This window comes from Euprymna scolopes, chromosome 40 (assembly GCF_053919585.1).
Source record: "Euprymna scolopes isolate OS-2025 chromosome 40, ASM5391958v1, whole genome shotgun sequence".
In the NCBI taxonomy this organism is placed as follows: domain Eukaryota; kingdom Metazoa; phylum Mollusca; class Cephalopoda; order Sepiida; family Sepiolidae; genus Euprymna; species Euprymna scolopes.
In genome coordinates this window covers 11,462,831-11,479,494 of record NC_136521.1, presented here as the reverse complement: position 1 = coordinate 11,479,494, position 16,664 = coordinate 11,462,831, and positions in this window count along the sequence as shown.

Below are 16,664 nucleotides of genomic sequence, written 5' to 3'. Positions count from 1 at the left end.
CCCCCACATCAAAAATTTAACACGTTTTATTAATGGTCATATTAAGTTAATTAAGAATATGATACAAAAACGCTTGTTGAGTATTATTTACCTTATAGTAGTTGTTCCCAAACTGTTTTTCATACTTGCATTGCGTTCTTACTTGTGTCAATATGCGCAAATGGAATTTCTGCATTGTGTGATATTTCAGGAAAATCTCCCTTCCTCAGATATGTGTTTGTCTTTAGTTCAAACGTGCAAACGAGGCTGTTGTAAATGTGAACAGTTTCACATAAAGCCTGAGGCTGTTGTAAATGTGAACAGTTTCACATAAAGCCTGAAATTATATTTTATTTTGTTTTAAAATCTATTATTCTTTGAACTTAATGGTGTAGGGCTTGTGTTAATATCGATATAATATTCTGCTTTTTCTTTCCTTAGTATGTTTAGTTTTGAAAAAAGCTTGATGCAAATTTTGAAGACTAAACTGCTTTTAAAAAGGTTAAATTTACGAAAATTGGCTTTTAAAAGGCCAAGCTGGCGACCGTGGACAATAATATGAGAGTGACCTCCCTTTGATGTGGCTTCGTTTTCAAACTATAGACAACAAAATGAAAACGTAGTTTTAAAAAAATACAAGTATGTAACAAATAAGTGCCATCAAATGTAAGATAAATTACTCTTTTTTACCCAGCTGGATAAGTTTTTAAGTGTTTTAACTTATTTTAAAGCGTTTATTCAGTTCGAAAAACAAGTAGTGTCCAGTGAGAACATGAAACTACATTTATATATCTCATTTTAGATCAAGGAATGTTAATAAACTTTTTTGTGTATTTTTTTTGGGGGGGGGGGCACTTATACAGTTTAGTCAAGAAATTAAAAAATGAAAATATCGAAAAAAAAGTTTAAATTGTATGCATCCGTTATAGAACGAAGTTCTCCGGCAAAAAATTTCACTTAATTTCATCAAGTAGTTTTTTTTTTTTTTTTACAGAGGAAAAACACGTTTTTATGAGAGCGCGTTGAAGGCGGCCATCTTGGATTAAAAAAAAAAATTTCTTTGAATTTTAGAAATGACAAAGGGAGATAACTCCAGTTAAAGCGCTGACACTCCTTCCCATCTCTAATACTAGCTTTTCTTCCTAAAAATCGACCATTTTGCTCGATATCATAACAAATTGTTTTTTCGCTGTAAAAAAAAAAAACTACTTGATGAAATTAAGTGAAATTTTTTTTTCCAAGAACTTCGTTCAATAACGGATACATACAATTTAAACTTTTTTCGATATTTTCATTTTTTAATTTCTTCACTAAACTGTACAAGTACCCTTTTTTTTTTTTTGTCCAAAGACTCATTTTTTTGCTTTATCCAGAAAATATCAGCTTTATCGGTGCTTCTACATTATTGAGACGAGATTTTGTAGTTGATAAATGGAGTTTTCAGATAATAAAAACAATGGTTTCAACTGATTTGTTTTTTGGGTTTTTTTTGTCAATGAAATAAGTTACGATGGTAGCTTCCAAATTATTCAGTCGAAATTACCTGAATATTACTGAATTATTAAAAAAAAAAAAAAATTACTCGTGTTAGCAAGTGAAAAGTTACCGCCATCTTTGTTTAATTCGAACCTAAAATTACCTCCCTATGATCGTTTTCATCAAATTCTATTTTTTATTTTATTTAATAAATAATTTTCTATCTTATCGATTTTCGTAATTTTTGGATAAAATCATCTTAAAAATGCGAGGAATGCACAGCTGTTGGATTTATTTGCTTCCCCACTGAGCAAATTAGGCACAAGGCCGTTTTTTAATGTGGAGAGAGGGGGAGGGGGGAGGGAAAAGGGGGACCAGCTCCCGAGAGGTGGGAAATGGGGAGCTGGATAGTAACTGTTGGTATGAAGGGTTGCCCCTACATTGACCAAGGTCAGATATGTGGGGTTACCCCCACATATGGTCTTTGCTAGTCATAGCTTGCAGCATCTGTCGGAACAGATGGTATTTATTTGCTCCCCCACCGAGCAAATTAGGCACAAGGCCGATTTTTAATGTGAGGAGTGAAGGGGAAATGGGGACCAACTCCCCGGGGAGTAGGGGAGCTGGATAGTGACAATTGGTATGAAGGGTTGCCCCTACATTGACCAAAGTCTTATATGTGGGGTCGCCCCCACATATGGTCTTTGCTTGCAGTATCTGTCGGAACAGATATTACACTTTGATCTTGACGCCCGGGTCCCGGAGGGCGCTGGGACTGTGGAATACGCAGCTGTCATTGTTTTTATGTGAAATTCAGTTTTACAATTTCCAAAAATCTCGTCCCATTTCTGCAGAAGCGCCGCTTTATCAAAACATATTTGTTGCTTAAATATATTTCTCATTTCGTGAAATTTCCATGGGCGCTGAGAGTTAAATATTATTTATTTTATTTTGTTAGTTTTTCTATGTATTTATAAACTTAATTCGGATTTTATTTAAATTTTAATTTATTTTCTGCGTTTTTATTAAGACGGTTGATATGCTTAACGGTAACTATTTAAAGGGAGATAACTTATCAAAATGATTAAATGAGATAATTTTATAAAGAATACTTGCTCAAGTAGGTATCTTTTTGCACAGTATTGCATTAGGGGTGGCACTGAAATAATTTTTTTTTTTTTTTTTTTTTTTTGAGCCGGGCGAACACTGCAAGTTATGATGACAGTACATATGCAAAATAGATTATTTCCAGGGGTAAATTTACTTTACAGTTTTCGCAAGCAAACCGTTTAGAAAAAGAGCCATTTTGAATCAAAACCAATAATAACATATCAAATCATTATACACGGTTTAATGTCCATTTCATACGCTGGCATTTGTTAAATGGCCTTAAGAAATTGACTTCCAAACTAACCTATCTCTGACCATATTTATAAAATGGGAAGTGGGAAAAACAAAAGTTTACTTAGTAAGACCCTCTCTCAAACCTTCCACTGTTTACCGGTGTGTTTCAAGACAAAGACAAGCAAGTCGATTTCTAAATGGAAGGGGGATATAAGTGAGAAGAAATTAAATAGAAGTGACGTTTGTGAGGGGATGGTGTCCTTCCCATATATATATATATATATATATATATATATATATATGACTACTTAATTTAATCACATAAATTAATATACGAAAATATAATTTTATGTGTAAATTTTCAGTATTTACTTCAGAAGTGCTCAATACATAGGTAGAGCTAGGTAGTAAGTTATAAAAATATATATATATAGCAATTAAGCTACACAGAATATTTTGCGTTTCATTCTCGTGAGAATTCGTCAGGCATAATATATATATATATATATATATATATATATATATATATAAAGCCGTCTTCAAATTTACAACTGATAGATTCAAAGTTAGTTTGAATTCAGAATGCTTTTAAGTCCGAAAAATCAGTACACAAAGTTAAAACGCCGGAAGTGGACTCGGTTGTGGAAGGGAACTGAAATCACTAAACATGAAACGAAATACGAAACCATATGAAAATAATTTATTTCAAAAAATTATTTTACTTTTAAAACTTGTGCTATCATGAAACAAATACTCCCTGACCCTCCAAAAAAAAAAAAAAAACTTCGATTTCAGTTTCGTAATTTAATTGAAGGTAGCTACTCTGTTTTATGGTATATTATTTTTGACAAAATTATGTGATAAAATTTGTAAATTACTGCCATATGAATATATCTTAAATATTTAGAAAACTATTCATAGAAATGTAAACTATGAAATTTTTTTTTTTTTTTTTAAGTAAAATATTTCCATATGAATATATTTTAAATATTAAAAAATATTTATAGAAATGTAAAAAGTTTATGTCTCATGAGAAAACAAGAAATGTTTCCATATAGTTTCGTATTTCGTTTCATGCTTTGTGACTTCCGTTTCATATTTAGCTAAACCGAGCCCACTTTCGGCGTTCTTAACTTTGTGTACTGAATTTTTTTAAATTTATCCCAGGGTAGCTCTTTTCCTAGTTTGCGTTGCTTGCCGAGGTTAAAAATCAAAATCTGAACCATCAGTTGTATCTCAGATTAGAGAGCATATACCAGAACTACTTTTTTCTAGAATGAAAATATATTTAAAAGGATACATGTCTAAATATTTACATGTCTAAATAAAAACAGACAAGAACGTATATCTCAGAGATTTCATCTAGCATGTAAAAATAATTTTTCAGACGAGTTCAAGGGGAGACAATCACTACATTTTTTTGGTGCTTAGTAAGATATAGTTGACAAATGGATTTTTTAAAAATATATTGTTTAAACAAACACAATATTACATTCTTAATTGCCTTATCGAAAATAGTAATATATCTGAAAACTCGTTGAGTAAAACAACTGCTATTGTGTTTTTAGTAAAAAAAAAAAAGAAAAGAAGAAGACTATCATTATTATGATAGACATTTTTTTTTCTGGCGCCATGAACAAGTAATCTAAAATCATTTCAGAGTTATGTCCCCTGTCTGTAGACTCCTACTGTTTACTTTATAACGTCTAAGAAAAATGCTATTTTACCCAATTTTCCGTAAAAATTACTTTTAACTAGAAATAACTTTCTACTATATGATTTTTCATAATTTTTGGATATATTACTATTTTCAACATAAGAATTATATATGTAATATTGTTTTTCCTTAAAACGACATATTTTTAAAAGTCGGTCCATCTCAACAAGCACTCAATTTTTTTTTTTTTTTTTTGCTATAAAAATAATTTGCGTTGATAAATTTGCGATACAATAAGCTTAAAACTTGGAGTGGTCCCCTTGCTTAATGTGCCCCTCCCCCATGTCCAAACAAATTTCAATTTCTGTTAAAATTATTTTAAAATATCATTTTACCAGTACAGGTTCTACTGCTTTAAAAAAGGTATTAGCCCCCAAACCCCATCTAGCCATATTGTTTTACTCACTGGTTTATTATGTATTTTTAATTGCCTTTCCATTTATAACAAAGTTTGTCTGTAAATATCCGGTTGAAGTTATTGAATCGCAATTGCGTGTGTATGTATTTGTGTAGGTTTTCTTAAGTTCATAAAAACTATGACATCATAATCCTTATTCTTGGGTTGCTTTTGGTCTTAATAACACATTAGAAAACAAAAGAAAGAAATGGAACATTATTGTTGCGATGTAGCTCGAACAGGTGACTACGATTCGTGTATATTTCAGGAAAACTGAAAACTACAGCTGCGAGTTGGAATATGAACATTTGGGGGTTTACTTGTTAACCCACCTATCAGTTGTTGTACCCGACATGGACTTTTATTATTGTACCTAACAAAATAAATTTTTCAGATCTGTTGTAGCTGTCATAAGCTCCAATTGACTCCAAGCAGTTTCGCCCTCAAGCCGTTAGGCGAAATAATAGAAGTCTTTGTCAGGTAGCAACTACGGGTGAGTTGACAAACAAATCGCTAAATGTTCACAATCCAATTCAACTGACTCCAAGCAGTTTCGCTCTCCTTAAATATACCTGGAGTGGCTTGAACACTTGACCACAGTTCACATATATTTAAGGAGAGCAGATGTGTTTGGAATCAACTGAAGCTGCGAGTTAGAATGCAAACGTTTGGTGGTTTATTTGTCAACTCATTTACAAGTTATTGCTACCCGACATGGATTTCTATTATTGTACCTAACGGAATGAATTTATTTTATATCTATGTATGACTTTCCACTTTTACATAAAGCATTTCTTTGAAATAATTAAATGTTTTTAAGACTGTTGTTCACATAAGGTGAACTTTGCATTTAGTAAACGGTGACCTTCAATCGTCATCATCACCCTCATCATCACGGGAGGTGGCAATGGTTAATAATTAATGGCACAAACTGACATTCTGAGTGCGCCAAATTCTAATACAGTTCGTTCCACAGAAATACTTTCATTTAGGATGTTGGCAGCCTTCCCATATAAGTATCCGTCTTTCTAGAATGAATTCTAACTAGAAAGATATCTGGAAAACCAATGCCCACAATAGAATTATCTGGATATGAGTGAATGAATGATCACCACCACCACCACCACCACAATCAGCAACAGCATTAGCATCATCACACAAATCACCTGAAACTGCGAGTTAGAATGCAAACACTTAGTAGTTTACTTGTCAACTCACTCATCAGTTGTTGCTACCCGACATGGACTTTTATTATTGTACCTAACACAATAAATCCATTTTATATTTAAAATCTGTGGGCAGTCTGAACTGCATTTTATAATCATTCCCTTGCCACACTTTCACAAGGGACACTCGTCTGGTTGCAAGTGAGTTTCCCTCACTCTCTGTCTTAATCTAAACGCAAATTCCATGAACAAAGCTTCTTTTCTAGAACTTCCCGCCTGTGGAACTCTGTTCTGTTGGCCTGCTTTCCAACTGACTACAACATGGTTGTCTTCAAGTCTAATGTAAGCAAGTTCTTATTGAGCTGACCCTTTAAATAATCAAATGATACCGAATTCCCACTACTAACCATTACTATACTGTTGTCTTAGTGACCAGTATGCATTATATAACCCTTATCCTCGAGCGGGCTTTAGGGCTTGATAAATAATAACTCTCTTGTAAAAACAAAAATTTCAACTGATCGCAATAACATGAGTTTTCTAGTATATATATATATATATATATATATAACTGCCCGCCTGTGGAACTCTGTTCCGCTGGTCTGCTATTCAACTGACTACAGTATTATTATATTCAAGTCTAATGTAAACAAGTTCTTATCCTCGTAAATAATCTAATTATACAAGATTACTTCTACGAACGGTTATTTCGCTTTTCTTAAATATATGTGAGCCATAGTCACATGTCCGAGCCATCTGAAGACAATCATTATTTTATCTTTTTTCTGTTAACAAGTAAACCTTTGTTTCTGTAAAGCTTTTTTTTTCTATACATGTTAATTAAGGATTTAAAAAGGTAATTATAGCAAGAATTTCTATGACGTCAGTCAAGGTACAATGAACAGAATAATTGAAGGCTTTTTTTCGCTATATATTATAATCACAGAAAAACTTCCGTGCTCACTATTCTAGACAATCATTATTTTATCTTTTTTCTGTTAACAAATAAACGCTTGTTTCTATAAGACTTTTTTTCTCTACACATGTAAATTACACAAAATTAAAAAAAAGTGGGTCTTCAGAATTTTAAAAACGCAATTAAGTTAGGAATTTCTATGACACCAGTCAACAGACAATGGAGAAAATACTCAAAGGTTTGTTCTCTTTTACTATAGTATAATCAATCAAAATACATACTAAAATATTCCTCAGTTTTGAGATTGACTTAGGTTTAAAAATAAAAACTTCCATGTTAACTATTTTTATTAACCACGATTTTCACCAAATGACAAAAGAAAAAAATGTTCCAATCTAATATGTCCTGAACTACCGACCAAGATCCAACCTGTCTTTTTTTACAAGGACGTCACCACTAATCATTGTCTGGAAGCCACTCAGGGATAAGGATTATTTCATTAGTATTAGAGTTTTGATAAAGTGTCTTACTTAAGGGGACGGTTCATCGGGAATTTGTTTATGTTGGACTTGAAGACATCCAAGTTGTAGTTAGGTGGGAAACAAGCAAACGGAAGAGAGTTCCACAGGCGTGCCCTTCTAAGAAATAAGCTTTGTTCATGGAATCTACGTTTTGATTTAGGTACAGATAAAGAGTGGGGAAAATTATTGACAGTGGTTTCAGCTGGACGGGTGTTTATTGTGAAAGATTGGCGAGGGAGGAGCCAGAGATTGGAGCTCAGACGAGTACTTCCCACAATGTTGAATCCTTGTGCCTGTTTTACAAGTACTTTAATGAAATGTGTTCTGATGAACTCTTTACACTTGTACACCCTTGATGTTCATGCTCCCAACAAAACCATTAGCAACAAAATCTCGCCTCTTCAATGCAGAGATCCCTAGATGCTGGAAAGCCTTCTACTCTAATAGCTGATTTCCTTGGACTACTAGACTTTGGAATCCCCTCCCTGCTTTCCTGGCTGTACTGACATGCAGAAGCTTAAATGTAATGTAAACTGATATCTTGCTCCTCTACTTAGTTTCCTTTTAAACACAATTCCAAATAATAGCCTTGTTTTGGTGAACATGAGTTTTTATAGAAATAAAAAATGAGTTAATTTAATTGTATTGCATTAGTTTATTCGTTTTTTTTTTAATTTTTTTTTTTCAATCACCTCTCTCTTATAAGTAAAATAATAGTAAGAAATAAATAGGCTAATATTTATAGAAAGCAAATACAATTGCTTAGCTGGGAGCTAAAAAAAAAGATTGAGCAATTAACAGATCTTTCTTTATATTATAAGGCAATATCCAAAAAAAATGTCTCCATTTTATTAATCTCCTGCACCAGAACAAGTATTCATTAAAAGAAACTGAAATTGAAGCAAATATAAAATCCATTTTACCAGTATTTCTTCTGACACATATATAGAGATCGATGAATTTAACAGCTGTCCTCTTTTTAAATCTCTAAAACAGTTACATGGTAAGCAGCAGATGATCCTCATTTTCTAATTAATGTACCCACTTGACGTACATATCCCCGACAAACCCGCTTAGCAATAAGATTTCACCCCTTCACTGTTGTTGTCCCTAAATGCCAGAAAGCTTTCTATTCTAATAGTTTCTTCCCTCGAACAGCTAGACTTTGGAATTCCGTTCCTGCTACCTGCTTTCCTGGCTGTACTGATATGCAGAAGTTTAAATGTAACATAAACAAATATCTTGTTAATCTTTCCTAGACGTGGCCCCAAATATAGTTCCTTACGTCCAAGTGGCGATATGCTTTGTAAGGGGTGATCATTAGTAAAAAAAAAAAAAAGTTTAAGTTAAGGTTTCTTGGGGTTTTTTTTTTCAATGTCATAGTTGAATTCATTTTTGTAATTGGCTTATGCAAGAGCTAAGTCTACAATATGTTGAACATGAAGAATCAAGAATGCGCTTACCTTCCCTCTTCACCATTATGGACCATTTAACTAATTTCAACATATTTATTCAGTAGCAATTAGTGGTATGCTAATTGCCATTGGACCAGCCTACAATTAGTCAAGGATGGTGGATTGTTCTATTTTGAGGCGTCTGATTGGCTAAACATGCCAGGAGGGGCAGGTGCCACTCTACAAATGCCAGCTGCTCTGGCATTCAGGGGTTTTACTGTTCTAGTCTTCTGCCAGGAACTACACTCTGTCAATTATCGCATCCATTCAGCACAACATCTTCATTGGGTTAGCTGGCTCACCCTAACAATATTCTACAGAACATAGTATCCCTAGGAATTTAAACTGCATTATTTTATTTATTTATATATTTTTATACATAAAATAAATATGCAATGCTTTGGACTGAGTTTTTACATCTGTATGGCTAGGTTTTCTTCCTCTTATCTATGTGCGGTACCGAATATACTTAAGCATTTTTAGTTCCCCAACAAAAAGAGAATGGACCTGTAAATTCACCCTCGTCCGTTCGTCTCTCCGCACTTTTCTCAATAACTACACCTACCAAGTTTTTTAAATTTTGTACAAACATTAAACATAATATGAGTAAAAAAGTAACAGAACAGATTTTCCAGGAAAACTTCGGTTGCCCCCCCCCCCTTAGGGGTGCCTGTCGGGTTAAAATGGCTAAAATTGACACTGTTGTGCTTATTAAAAAAAAATATTGATGTCTTTGATTTTTATAAAACTTTCTGAAAAGTTGAAACTAACTGATTTCTATATAATTTTGTTTGTCTATACTTCGTGATAACTCTTGGGTGGCCCCAGGGGCTCTTTTAGGGCTCATAAAAACACTCCATTTTTGGGACTATTTTATCATATTTGTCCAAAATTTTTTGCAGTTTTGCATGGTGCTGAACTCAAATTTACATATGTTAACGTCTAAAACTGCACTGTTTGTTCATTTTCAGAATTTGGTGTCCTCTAGGAACTTTTGGGGCTAAATGGGGCGGGGGGGGGCAATGCTGAACTTAGTCATTTGTTTTTATGCCTCGTTCACTGTGCACTCACGGGGGACCATGTATGCTTGACTTGTTTTATTCCTATACTAGGTTAAATATATTTTAATCGATGCAAATTTTGTATTGATTATTATTACAGTACCAATTCTCTATTGAATATTACCGATTCTAAACGTAAAAAAAAAAAAAAAAAAAAAAAAGACTCATCCACCCTCCAGCTAGAATCGAAAGCACTCCAGCCATGTTCCCTACTGTTTGAGCTATCGATTGATAAGAAAGACTTAAAATGAAACAACTTGAAGAAATGAATTGAATCTGTGCAAAAGTAATAAAAGTTGGCTAAGTTGAAACGGACATTTTGTATTTCAAATTGCCGACATATTTCTGTACGCGTTATTCATCCAAACAAAGATTTAATTTTCTATAAACAATCTCTGTTTTATGATTACTATTTCCTGTTAACTTCTGTGTTATGTGATCAGTAGTTCAAGAGTTCATCGGTTAAATATTTGCACACAAGCACACACATGCATACATATACTATTTTTATTTATATATTAGGTTGTCCCAAAAGTTTGTCAACACTTGCAAAAAACTGAATTTTTATGCAATATTTTATTGTCTTTTTGCGATTATATTGTATTAATTATACAGTTAGATTATGTTATTTTGCACCAATTATATATATATATATATATATATATATATATATATATATATATATAATGGTGTGATGTGACAGTCCTAGGGGGCGATTGGGCTCCCGACAGGGAGGAGGTAAAGACTCCCGAAATGCTGGAGAAGCCGGGCAGATATGATTTCTTTTTATTCTTTAATTATTGTTTGTGTGCCCGGGCGATATCAAAAGACCTTGCTGAGAAAAAGATTGGATTGTAATTTGCATTGTTATAGAAAATCGTTGACAATATCATTTTTTTTTTTGTAAATTGTACTCTGAAAATGGAATGACTTGGGATTCGAGACTAAGGATGTTTATAGTTTGAGTACAATTACCCCGACCGAGGTTATGGACTTGACCCCAGCGGTTGTAAGAAAGCACCTGCAATCCATAGGTGCAGATGGGGAGAAGAGAGCCTCTCCTGGGGGTGACGTAACTAGATACGATTGGTCCAGGAAACAGCCCATGTCTCACCCCTTCCCTGACTATATGAACGGGTCCCAGAGTCAAAAAAGTTGGTTGGCGCAGAGTTGAGCTGCAGTTTGGAGCAGAGTTGAGCTGTAGTTTGGAGCAGAGTTGAGCACAGTCGAGGAGTCGCCACACCCCTCTCTTCCTGCATCATTTTGTCGTGATACTGAGAGAAATTAACCTGTTTTGACTCAGCGGAGTCTGTCAAAATCAACATTGAACTACGGACAATTGTATATAATTATATATCTGTATATTTATGGTGATTTTAGTCAGTCGAATAGAGAACTGAGTTGTTTCTTTCTTTTGTGTGCATGAAATTGCTTTCCTTCCAACACGACAGATCGACAAAGCGGCGGCATATCAACCCGATCATGAAATTAAGACCAACCAAATCGATTGACCAGTCCTGCCACACTAAGATATCTTGCTGACCTACGAAGGACGGGTCACACAGGGGCTTCTTGTTCCTACTAGGACCTCTAGCGCTCCACCTGCTCAGAGGAAGTAGACTATTTTAAAGAGCAGCAGATACACAACAATACAGCGAAGCATGCAAAGAGGCACGTTTTCCGCGTTATCTCTGCTCCACCCGGCACCTCCTTCACATGCTCAATCTCTGACTGTGCCTATTCGTCCGGGATTGGACTATTTAAACATCAGCAGACTCACAAGTAGAAGATCGTCATCATTGGATAACGATGGAAAACCAAGAAGATGATGTATATACGTTTTGAATACCTTCCATTGTATGTAACAAAATATCAACCCGATTGTGAAATTAAGACCAACCAAATCGATTGACCAGTCCTGCCATGCTAAGATACCTTGCTGACCTATGAAGGATGGGTCACAGTGGTCTTCATCTTTCTATTCTATTATTAAATTTTTATGCAAGTTTTAATGTTTTTTTGTATTCATACTGTTATAGTGATCTTCATTTTTCTATTCGAGATGGCAATTAATAAAATTGAGCTGCGAGCGATGGGTTCATGGGTATGAGACGTTGTCGGTTCCAAAATAAGATCGATTCAGCAAGAACGTCATGTGAATTTGGTGGAACTTTGAAGGAATCATGTTTTTTGGTCCCAAAAGGTCGTGCCATCAGTGCTGAACTTTACTGTAAACAACTGGAGCAGATCTACAAAAAGTTGAAACTAAAGTGTCCTGCTCTGATCAACTGTAAGCGTGTTTTGATGCAGCAGGACAATGCCAAGCCTCACACCCACCATCAGGAAGACCTCAGACAAGTTTGAAAAGCTGGTCAGCGTTAAGGTTCTGTCACATCCAGTCAACAGTAATGACTGTGCTTCCTAAGATTATGTAGGTTTATAATTTTTTATTTAAATTTCTGAATTTCTTAAATTAAAATTTCTCAATTTTCGACTTTCTGAAACAACACTTTCTGAAGAACTGCTGATTCGACTTGTTTGATGAAATCGAGGAAGCATGTTGAAAATTCTTTGATATGAAGCCAGCTGAATGGTATCTTGACCCGATTCGAAAGTTTGCAGATCGATGGCAGAAAGCCTTGAAAAATGATGGTTTTTATTTTAAGGATTAATTTTTTTGTTATTACTTGGTGAGTAAAATTTCAATTTTTTTTTCAAATATCAACAAACTTTTGGGACAAGCTAATAGATAACATAAATCCTGAATAAAACTCTTTTAGAAACATTAGTCTAAAAGTTTATCGGTTAAATATTTACACACAGACAGACAAACACACATCTACTGTTTTTATTTATATAGATAACATAAAACTGAATAAAACTTTCTCAGAAACATGTATAGCAATGTATTAAATCGATTGATCTATAATTCAATGTGTGTGTGTGTGTGTTCCCACACTTACATAAACATTTTTCATGACTGGGTTGAGTATTTTGAGGTTCATACCATTTTTCAACAATTTGTTACTACTAACAGAAAAAGCGACTGATTTGAAACCGTATTGACTGATTTAAATTTAAATTAAAAATTATAAACTTTATAATTATTTTTAATTTAAGACCTTTTAGCTTTTATATTTAAAAATAATAATTTCGAGCAAAAAGCGGGATCCGTTATAGACGTGTACGTTGTCAGCGCATGGAAGGGGTGGGGGTATTGGATTTTTGTTTATTCATCTTATTTTTTGTGAATATTAACGATTTTACAAGTATAGATATATATATATATATATATAAAAAGACTGGCCATATATATAGTTTTTTAGGTTCAGGAGGTAAGGAGGTATGAAATTCCCCTTGTCCTCCCCTACCTGCAGCATAGGTACTTGTTTTAAAAGTTGGAGCCTGAGCAGATTTAATAAAGGCAAATGCGAAAGTCAGTGCCGCATTTTCTTTCTTTCTTGCTTTTTTTTTTTTCTTTTTTTTATATGTTCACCGATGATGATGGAGTCAGAGTCAACCAAATTCATTGCTTTAAGAAGTGGAGTCTGTGAAAAATGTTTGACTGAAAAAAAAAAAAAAAAAAAAAAAAAGGAGAAAAATGCCCTCCCCCCCGAATAATATATATATATATATATATATTTGTATATATAAATTTCTAAAAGGCAATACAATATAGAGGTATAATAGACACAAACAGAAGCAAATTAAGATATATATATATATATATATATATATATATATATATATATATATATATATATATATATATATATATATATATAGAGAGAGAGAGAGAGAGAGAGAGAGAGAGAGAGAGAGATAGAAAGAGAAAGTAGTGGTGGGAGGTTAGGTGATGCAGTTACAAAGCGAAGGAGTACCCCAGAATAATAAAAATATGAGAGAGAGAGAGAGACGATAACGAAAAGAATGAGAGAGAGAAAGATGAAAATAAAGAGAGAGACGAAAAAGGAGAAAAAGAGATAGAGTCAAAGAGAAAGGAGAGAGAGAGAGAGAAGAGAAAGAGGGAGAGAGAGAAGAGAAAGAGGGAGAGGCGAAGAGAAATAGGGAGAGAGAGAGAAGAGAAAGAGGGAGAGAGAGAGAAGAGAAAGAGGGAGAGAGAGAGAAGAGAAAGAGGGAGAGAGAGAGAAGAGAAAGAGGAAGAGAGACAGAGAGAAAGAGAGAGAGAGACGAAAAGGAAGACGGAGAAAAAGAGAGAGAAGTGAAGAGAAAGAAGGAGAGAGAGACAAAGAGGAAGAAGGGGGCAGAGACAAAAAAGGGGGAGAGACGAAGAAGGGGAGAGAGCAAAAGGGAGAGATGAAGAAGAAGAGGGAGAGACGAAGAGGAAGAGAGAGAAGAAGAGGAAACGGGACAGAGAGAGAAAAGAGAAAGAGAGATGGAGAGACGAAGAGAAAAGACAGAGAGAAAGAGATGTATAGAAAGAGACAAAAGAGAGGGAGAGACAAGGAGAGATAGGAGAAAGATACACGGACATGAAACAAGTAAAAAGAGATCAATAGAAACAAATCAAGACAAGACTATGAAGATTCAACTTGTATTAATAGGTGTATATATATATATATATATATACACACACACACATACATACACACTTAACATTATATTGTGTTCTTATTTGCATCAAGTATGGTCCAATGGAAGTTTCGTATTCTATGGTATATCAATAAAATTTCCCTTCTTGAAATGTTTGACTTTAGTTCTAACGTGGCTACGGGGGGGGGGGTTATATAAACACTGGACAATGATTTAAGCAAACTAGATTAACTTCTTAATTAGCTGTTGTTAAAGTTTCTGTTTCCTTTGTAGACAGCCAGTCCTCGGAGCCAGACTGAACAGTAATAAAAGTTTGACATTAATTGGTATTTTGTGTACGTTTTAGATATCAAATAATTTTAATTTCGCCATTTAATGTTAAAAATTGCAGGTTTTTTTTGGGTTTTTTTTTTTTTTATATCATTTAAACCCAGTAAAGTCCTTCACTTACTGAAAAACAGTTTGTATTTTTTTTTATATTGGGAATGTTCTGCAGATTTACCCTTATCAGTGTATGTGTACACTTTAAAATATTTTTATATTTTTTATGTATTGTGTTGCACATATTCGAAAAGTCGAACACGTCTGACGAAGAAAGTTATTTTTTTTTTTTACAAAAGCATCACCACTTATCAAGGCCAAGAGGCTACTCGAGGATAAGGGTTGAAGAGTGTACAGCAGACAATTCGACAATAATAAGTAATTGTTAGTAATGGAAATTCGGTAAATTTGTTAACTTATATGGAACGGCTCATCAAAAACTTGTTTACTTTAGACTTGAAGACGACTATATATTGTAGTCAGCTGGAAAGTAGGAAAAACGGAAGATAGTTCCATAAGCGTGCAGTTCTAAGGAAGAAGCTTTGTTCATAGAATCTACGTTTAGGTTTAGGCAGTGGAGGAAATTTAATATGACGAAAAAAGATCTCCGGAAATATTACAATATGGATCCTCCAGCTGACCATGCGTGGAGGAAATTTAATATGACGAAAAAAGATCTCCCGAAATATTACAATATGGATCCTCCAGCTAACCATGCGTGGAGGAAATTTGATATGACGAAAAAAGATCTCCCGAAATATTACAATATGGATCCTCCAGCTGACCATGCGTGGAGGAAATTTGATATGACGAAAAAAGCTCTCCCGAAATATTACAATATGGATCCTCCAGCTGACCATGCGTGGAGGAAATTTGATATGACGAAAAAAGCTCTCCCGAAATATTACAATATGGATCCTCCAGCTGACCATGCGTGGAGGAAATTTGATATGACGAAAAAAGCTCTCCCGAAATATTACAATATGGATCCTCCAGCTGACCATGCTGACACAAGTAAGAACACTACACAACATTAAAAGTATTTAAAAAAAACAACACATACATTGTATTAATAAAAGTGGAATCTGTAACTTGTCCTACCGTTATGCATCTTAATTTCATTCAGTTCGTGTTGATCCATTCGATGCCTCTGTTCAGTCTCGAAAGACAAAGGATACCCCCTGTAAGAGCAGCTGCGCATGTAATTGTGAGGTAAGGGTTGCGCAATCCCGAACCACACTTCTCCTGAATCAGCACTGCTTGAATCCAGTGACAAGGATAAGTCCAGGACGACTGGAAGCAATGTACAGATAAGCAGAGAGCACGCACAGCACCTGGAAGTCCCAAATGGTCACCCATTTAGTACTGACCAGGTTCAACGTTGCTTAACTTCGGTGATCCAACGGGAACCGGTGTGTCAATGTGATTATGCCGTATATATTGATCCATTACACATCTGCATTATATTGCCTTCTATAAATTTAAATTTCCTTTATATATATATACACACTAAACAATGCTTCAAGCAAAATACACTAATCTCATATATATATATATATATATATTTTTTTTTTTTTGCAGTGATTTTTTTTTTTTTATGAAAAAAAAAAAAGTAAAAACGACCACAACTAATAATTTCATACAAAAAAAAAAAAAAAAAAAAATACAAGCTTGATTTTTTAATACAGGGTACAAACAAAAAAGACAGAGTACACATGCTAAATAACAAGCATTTTGATATATATACATATATATATA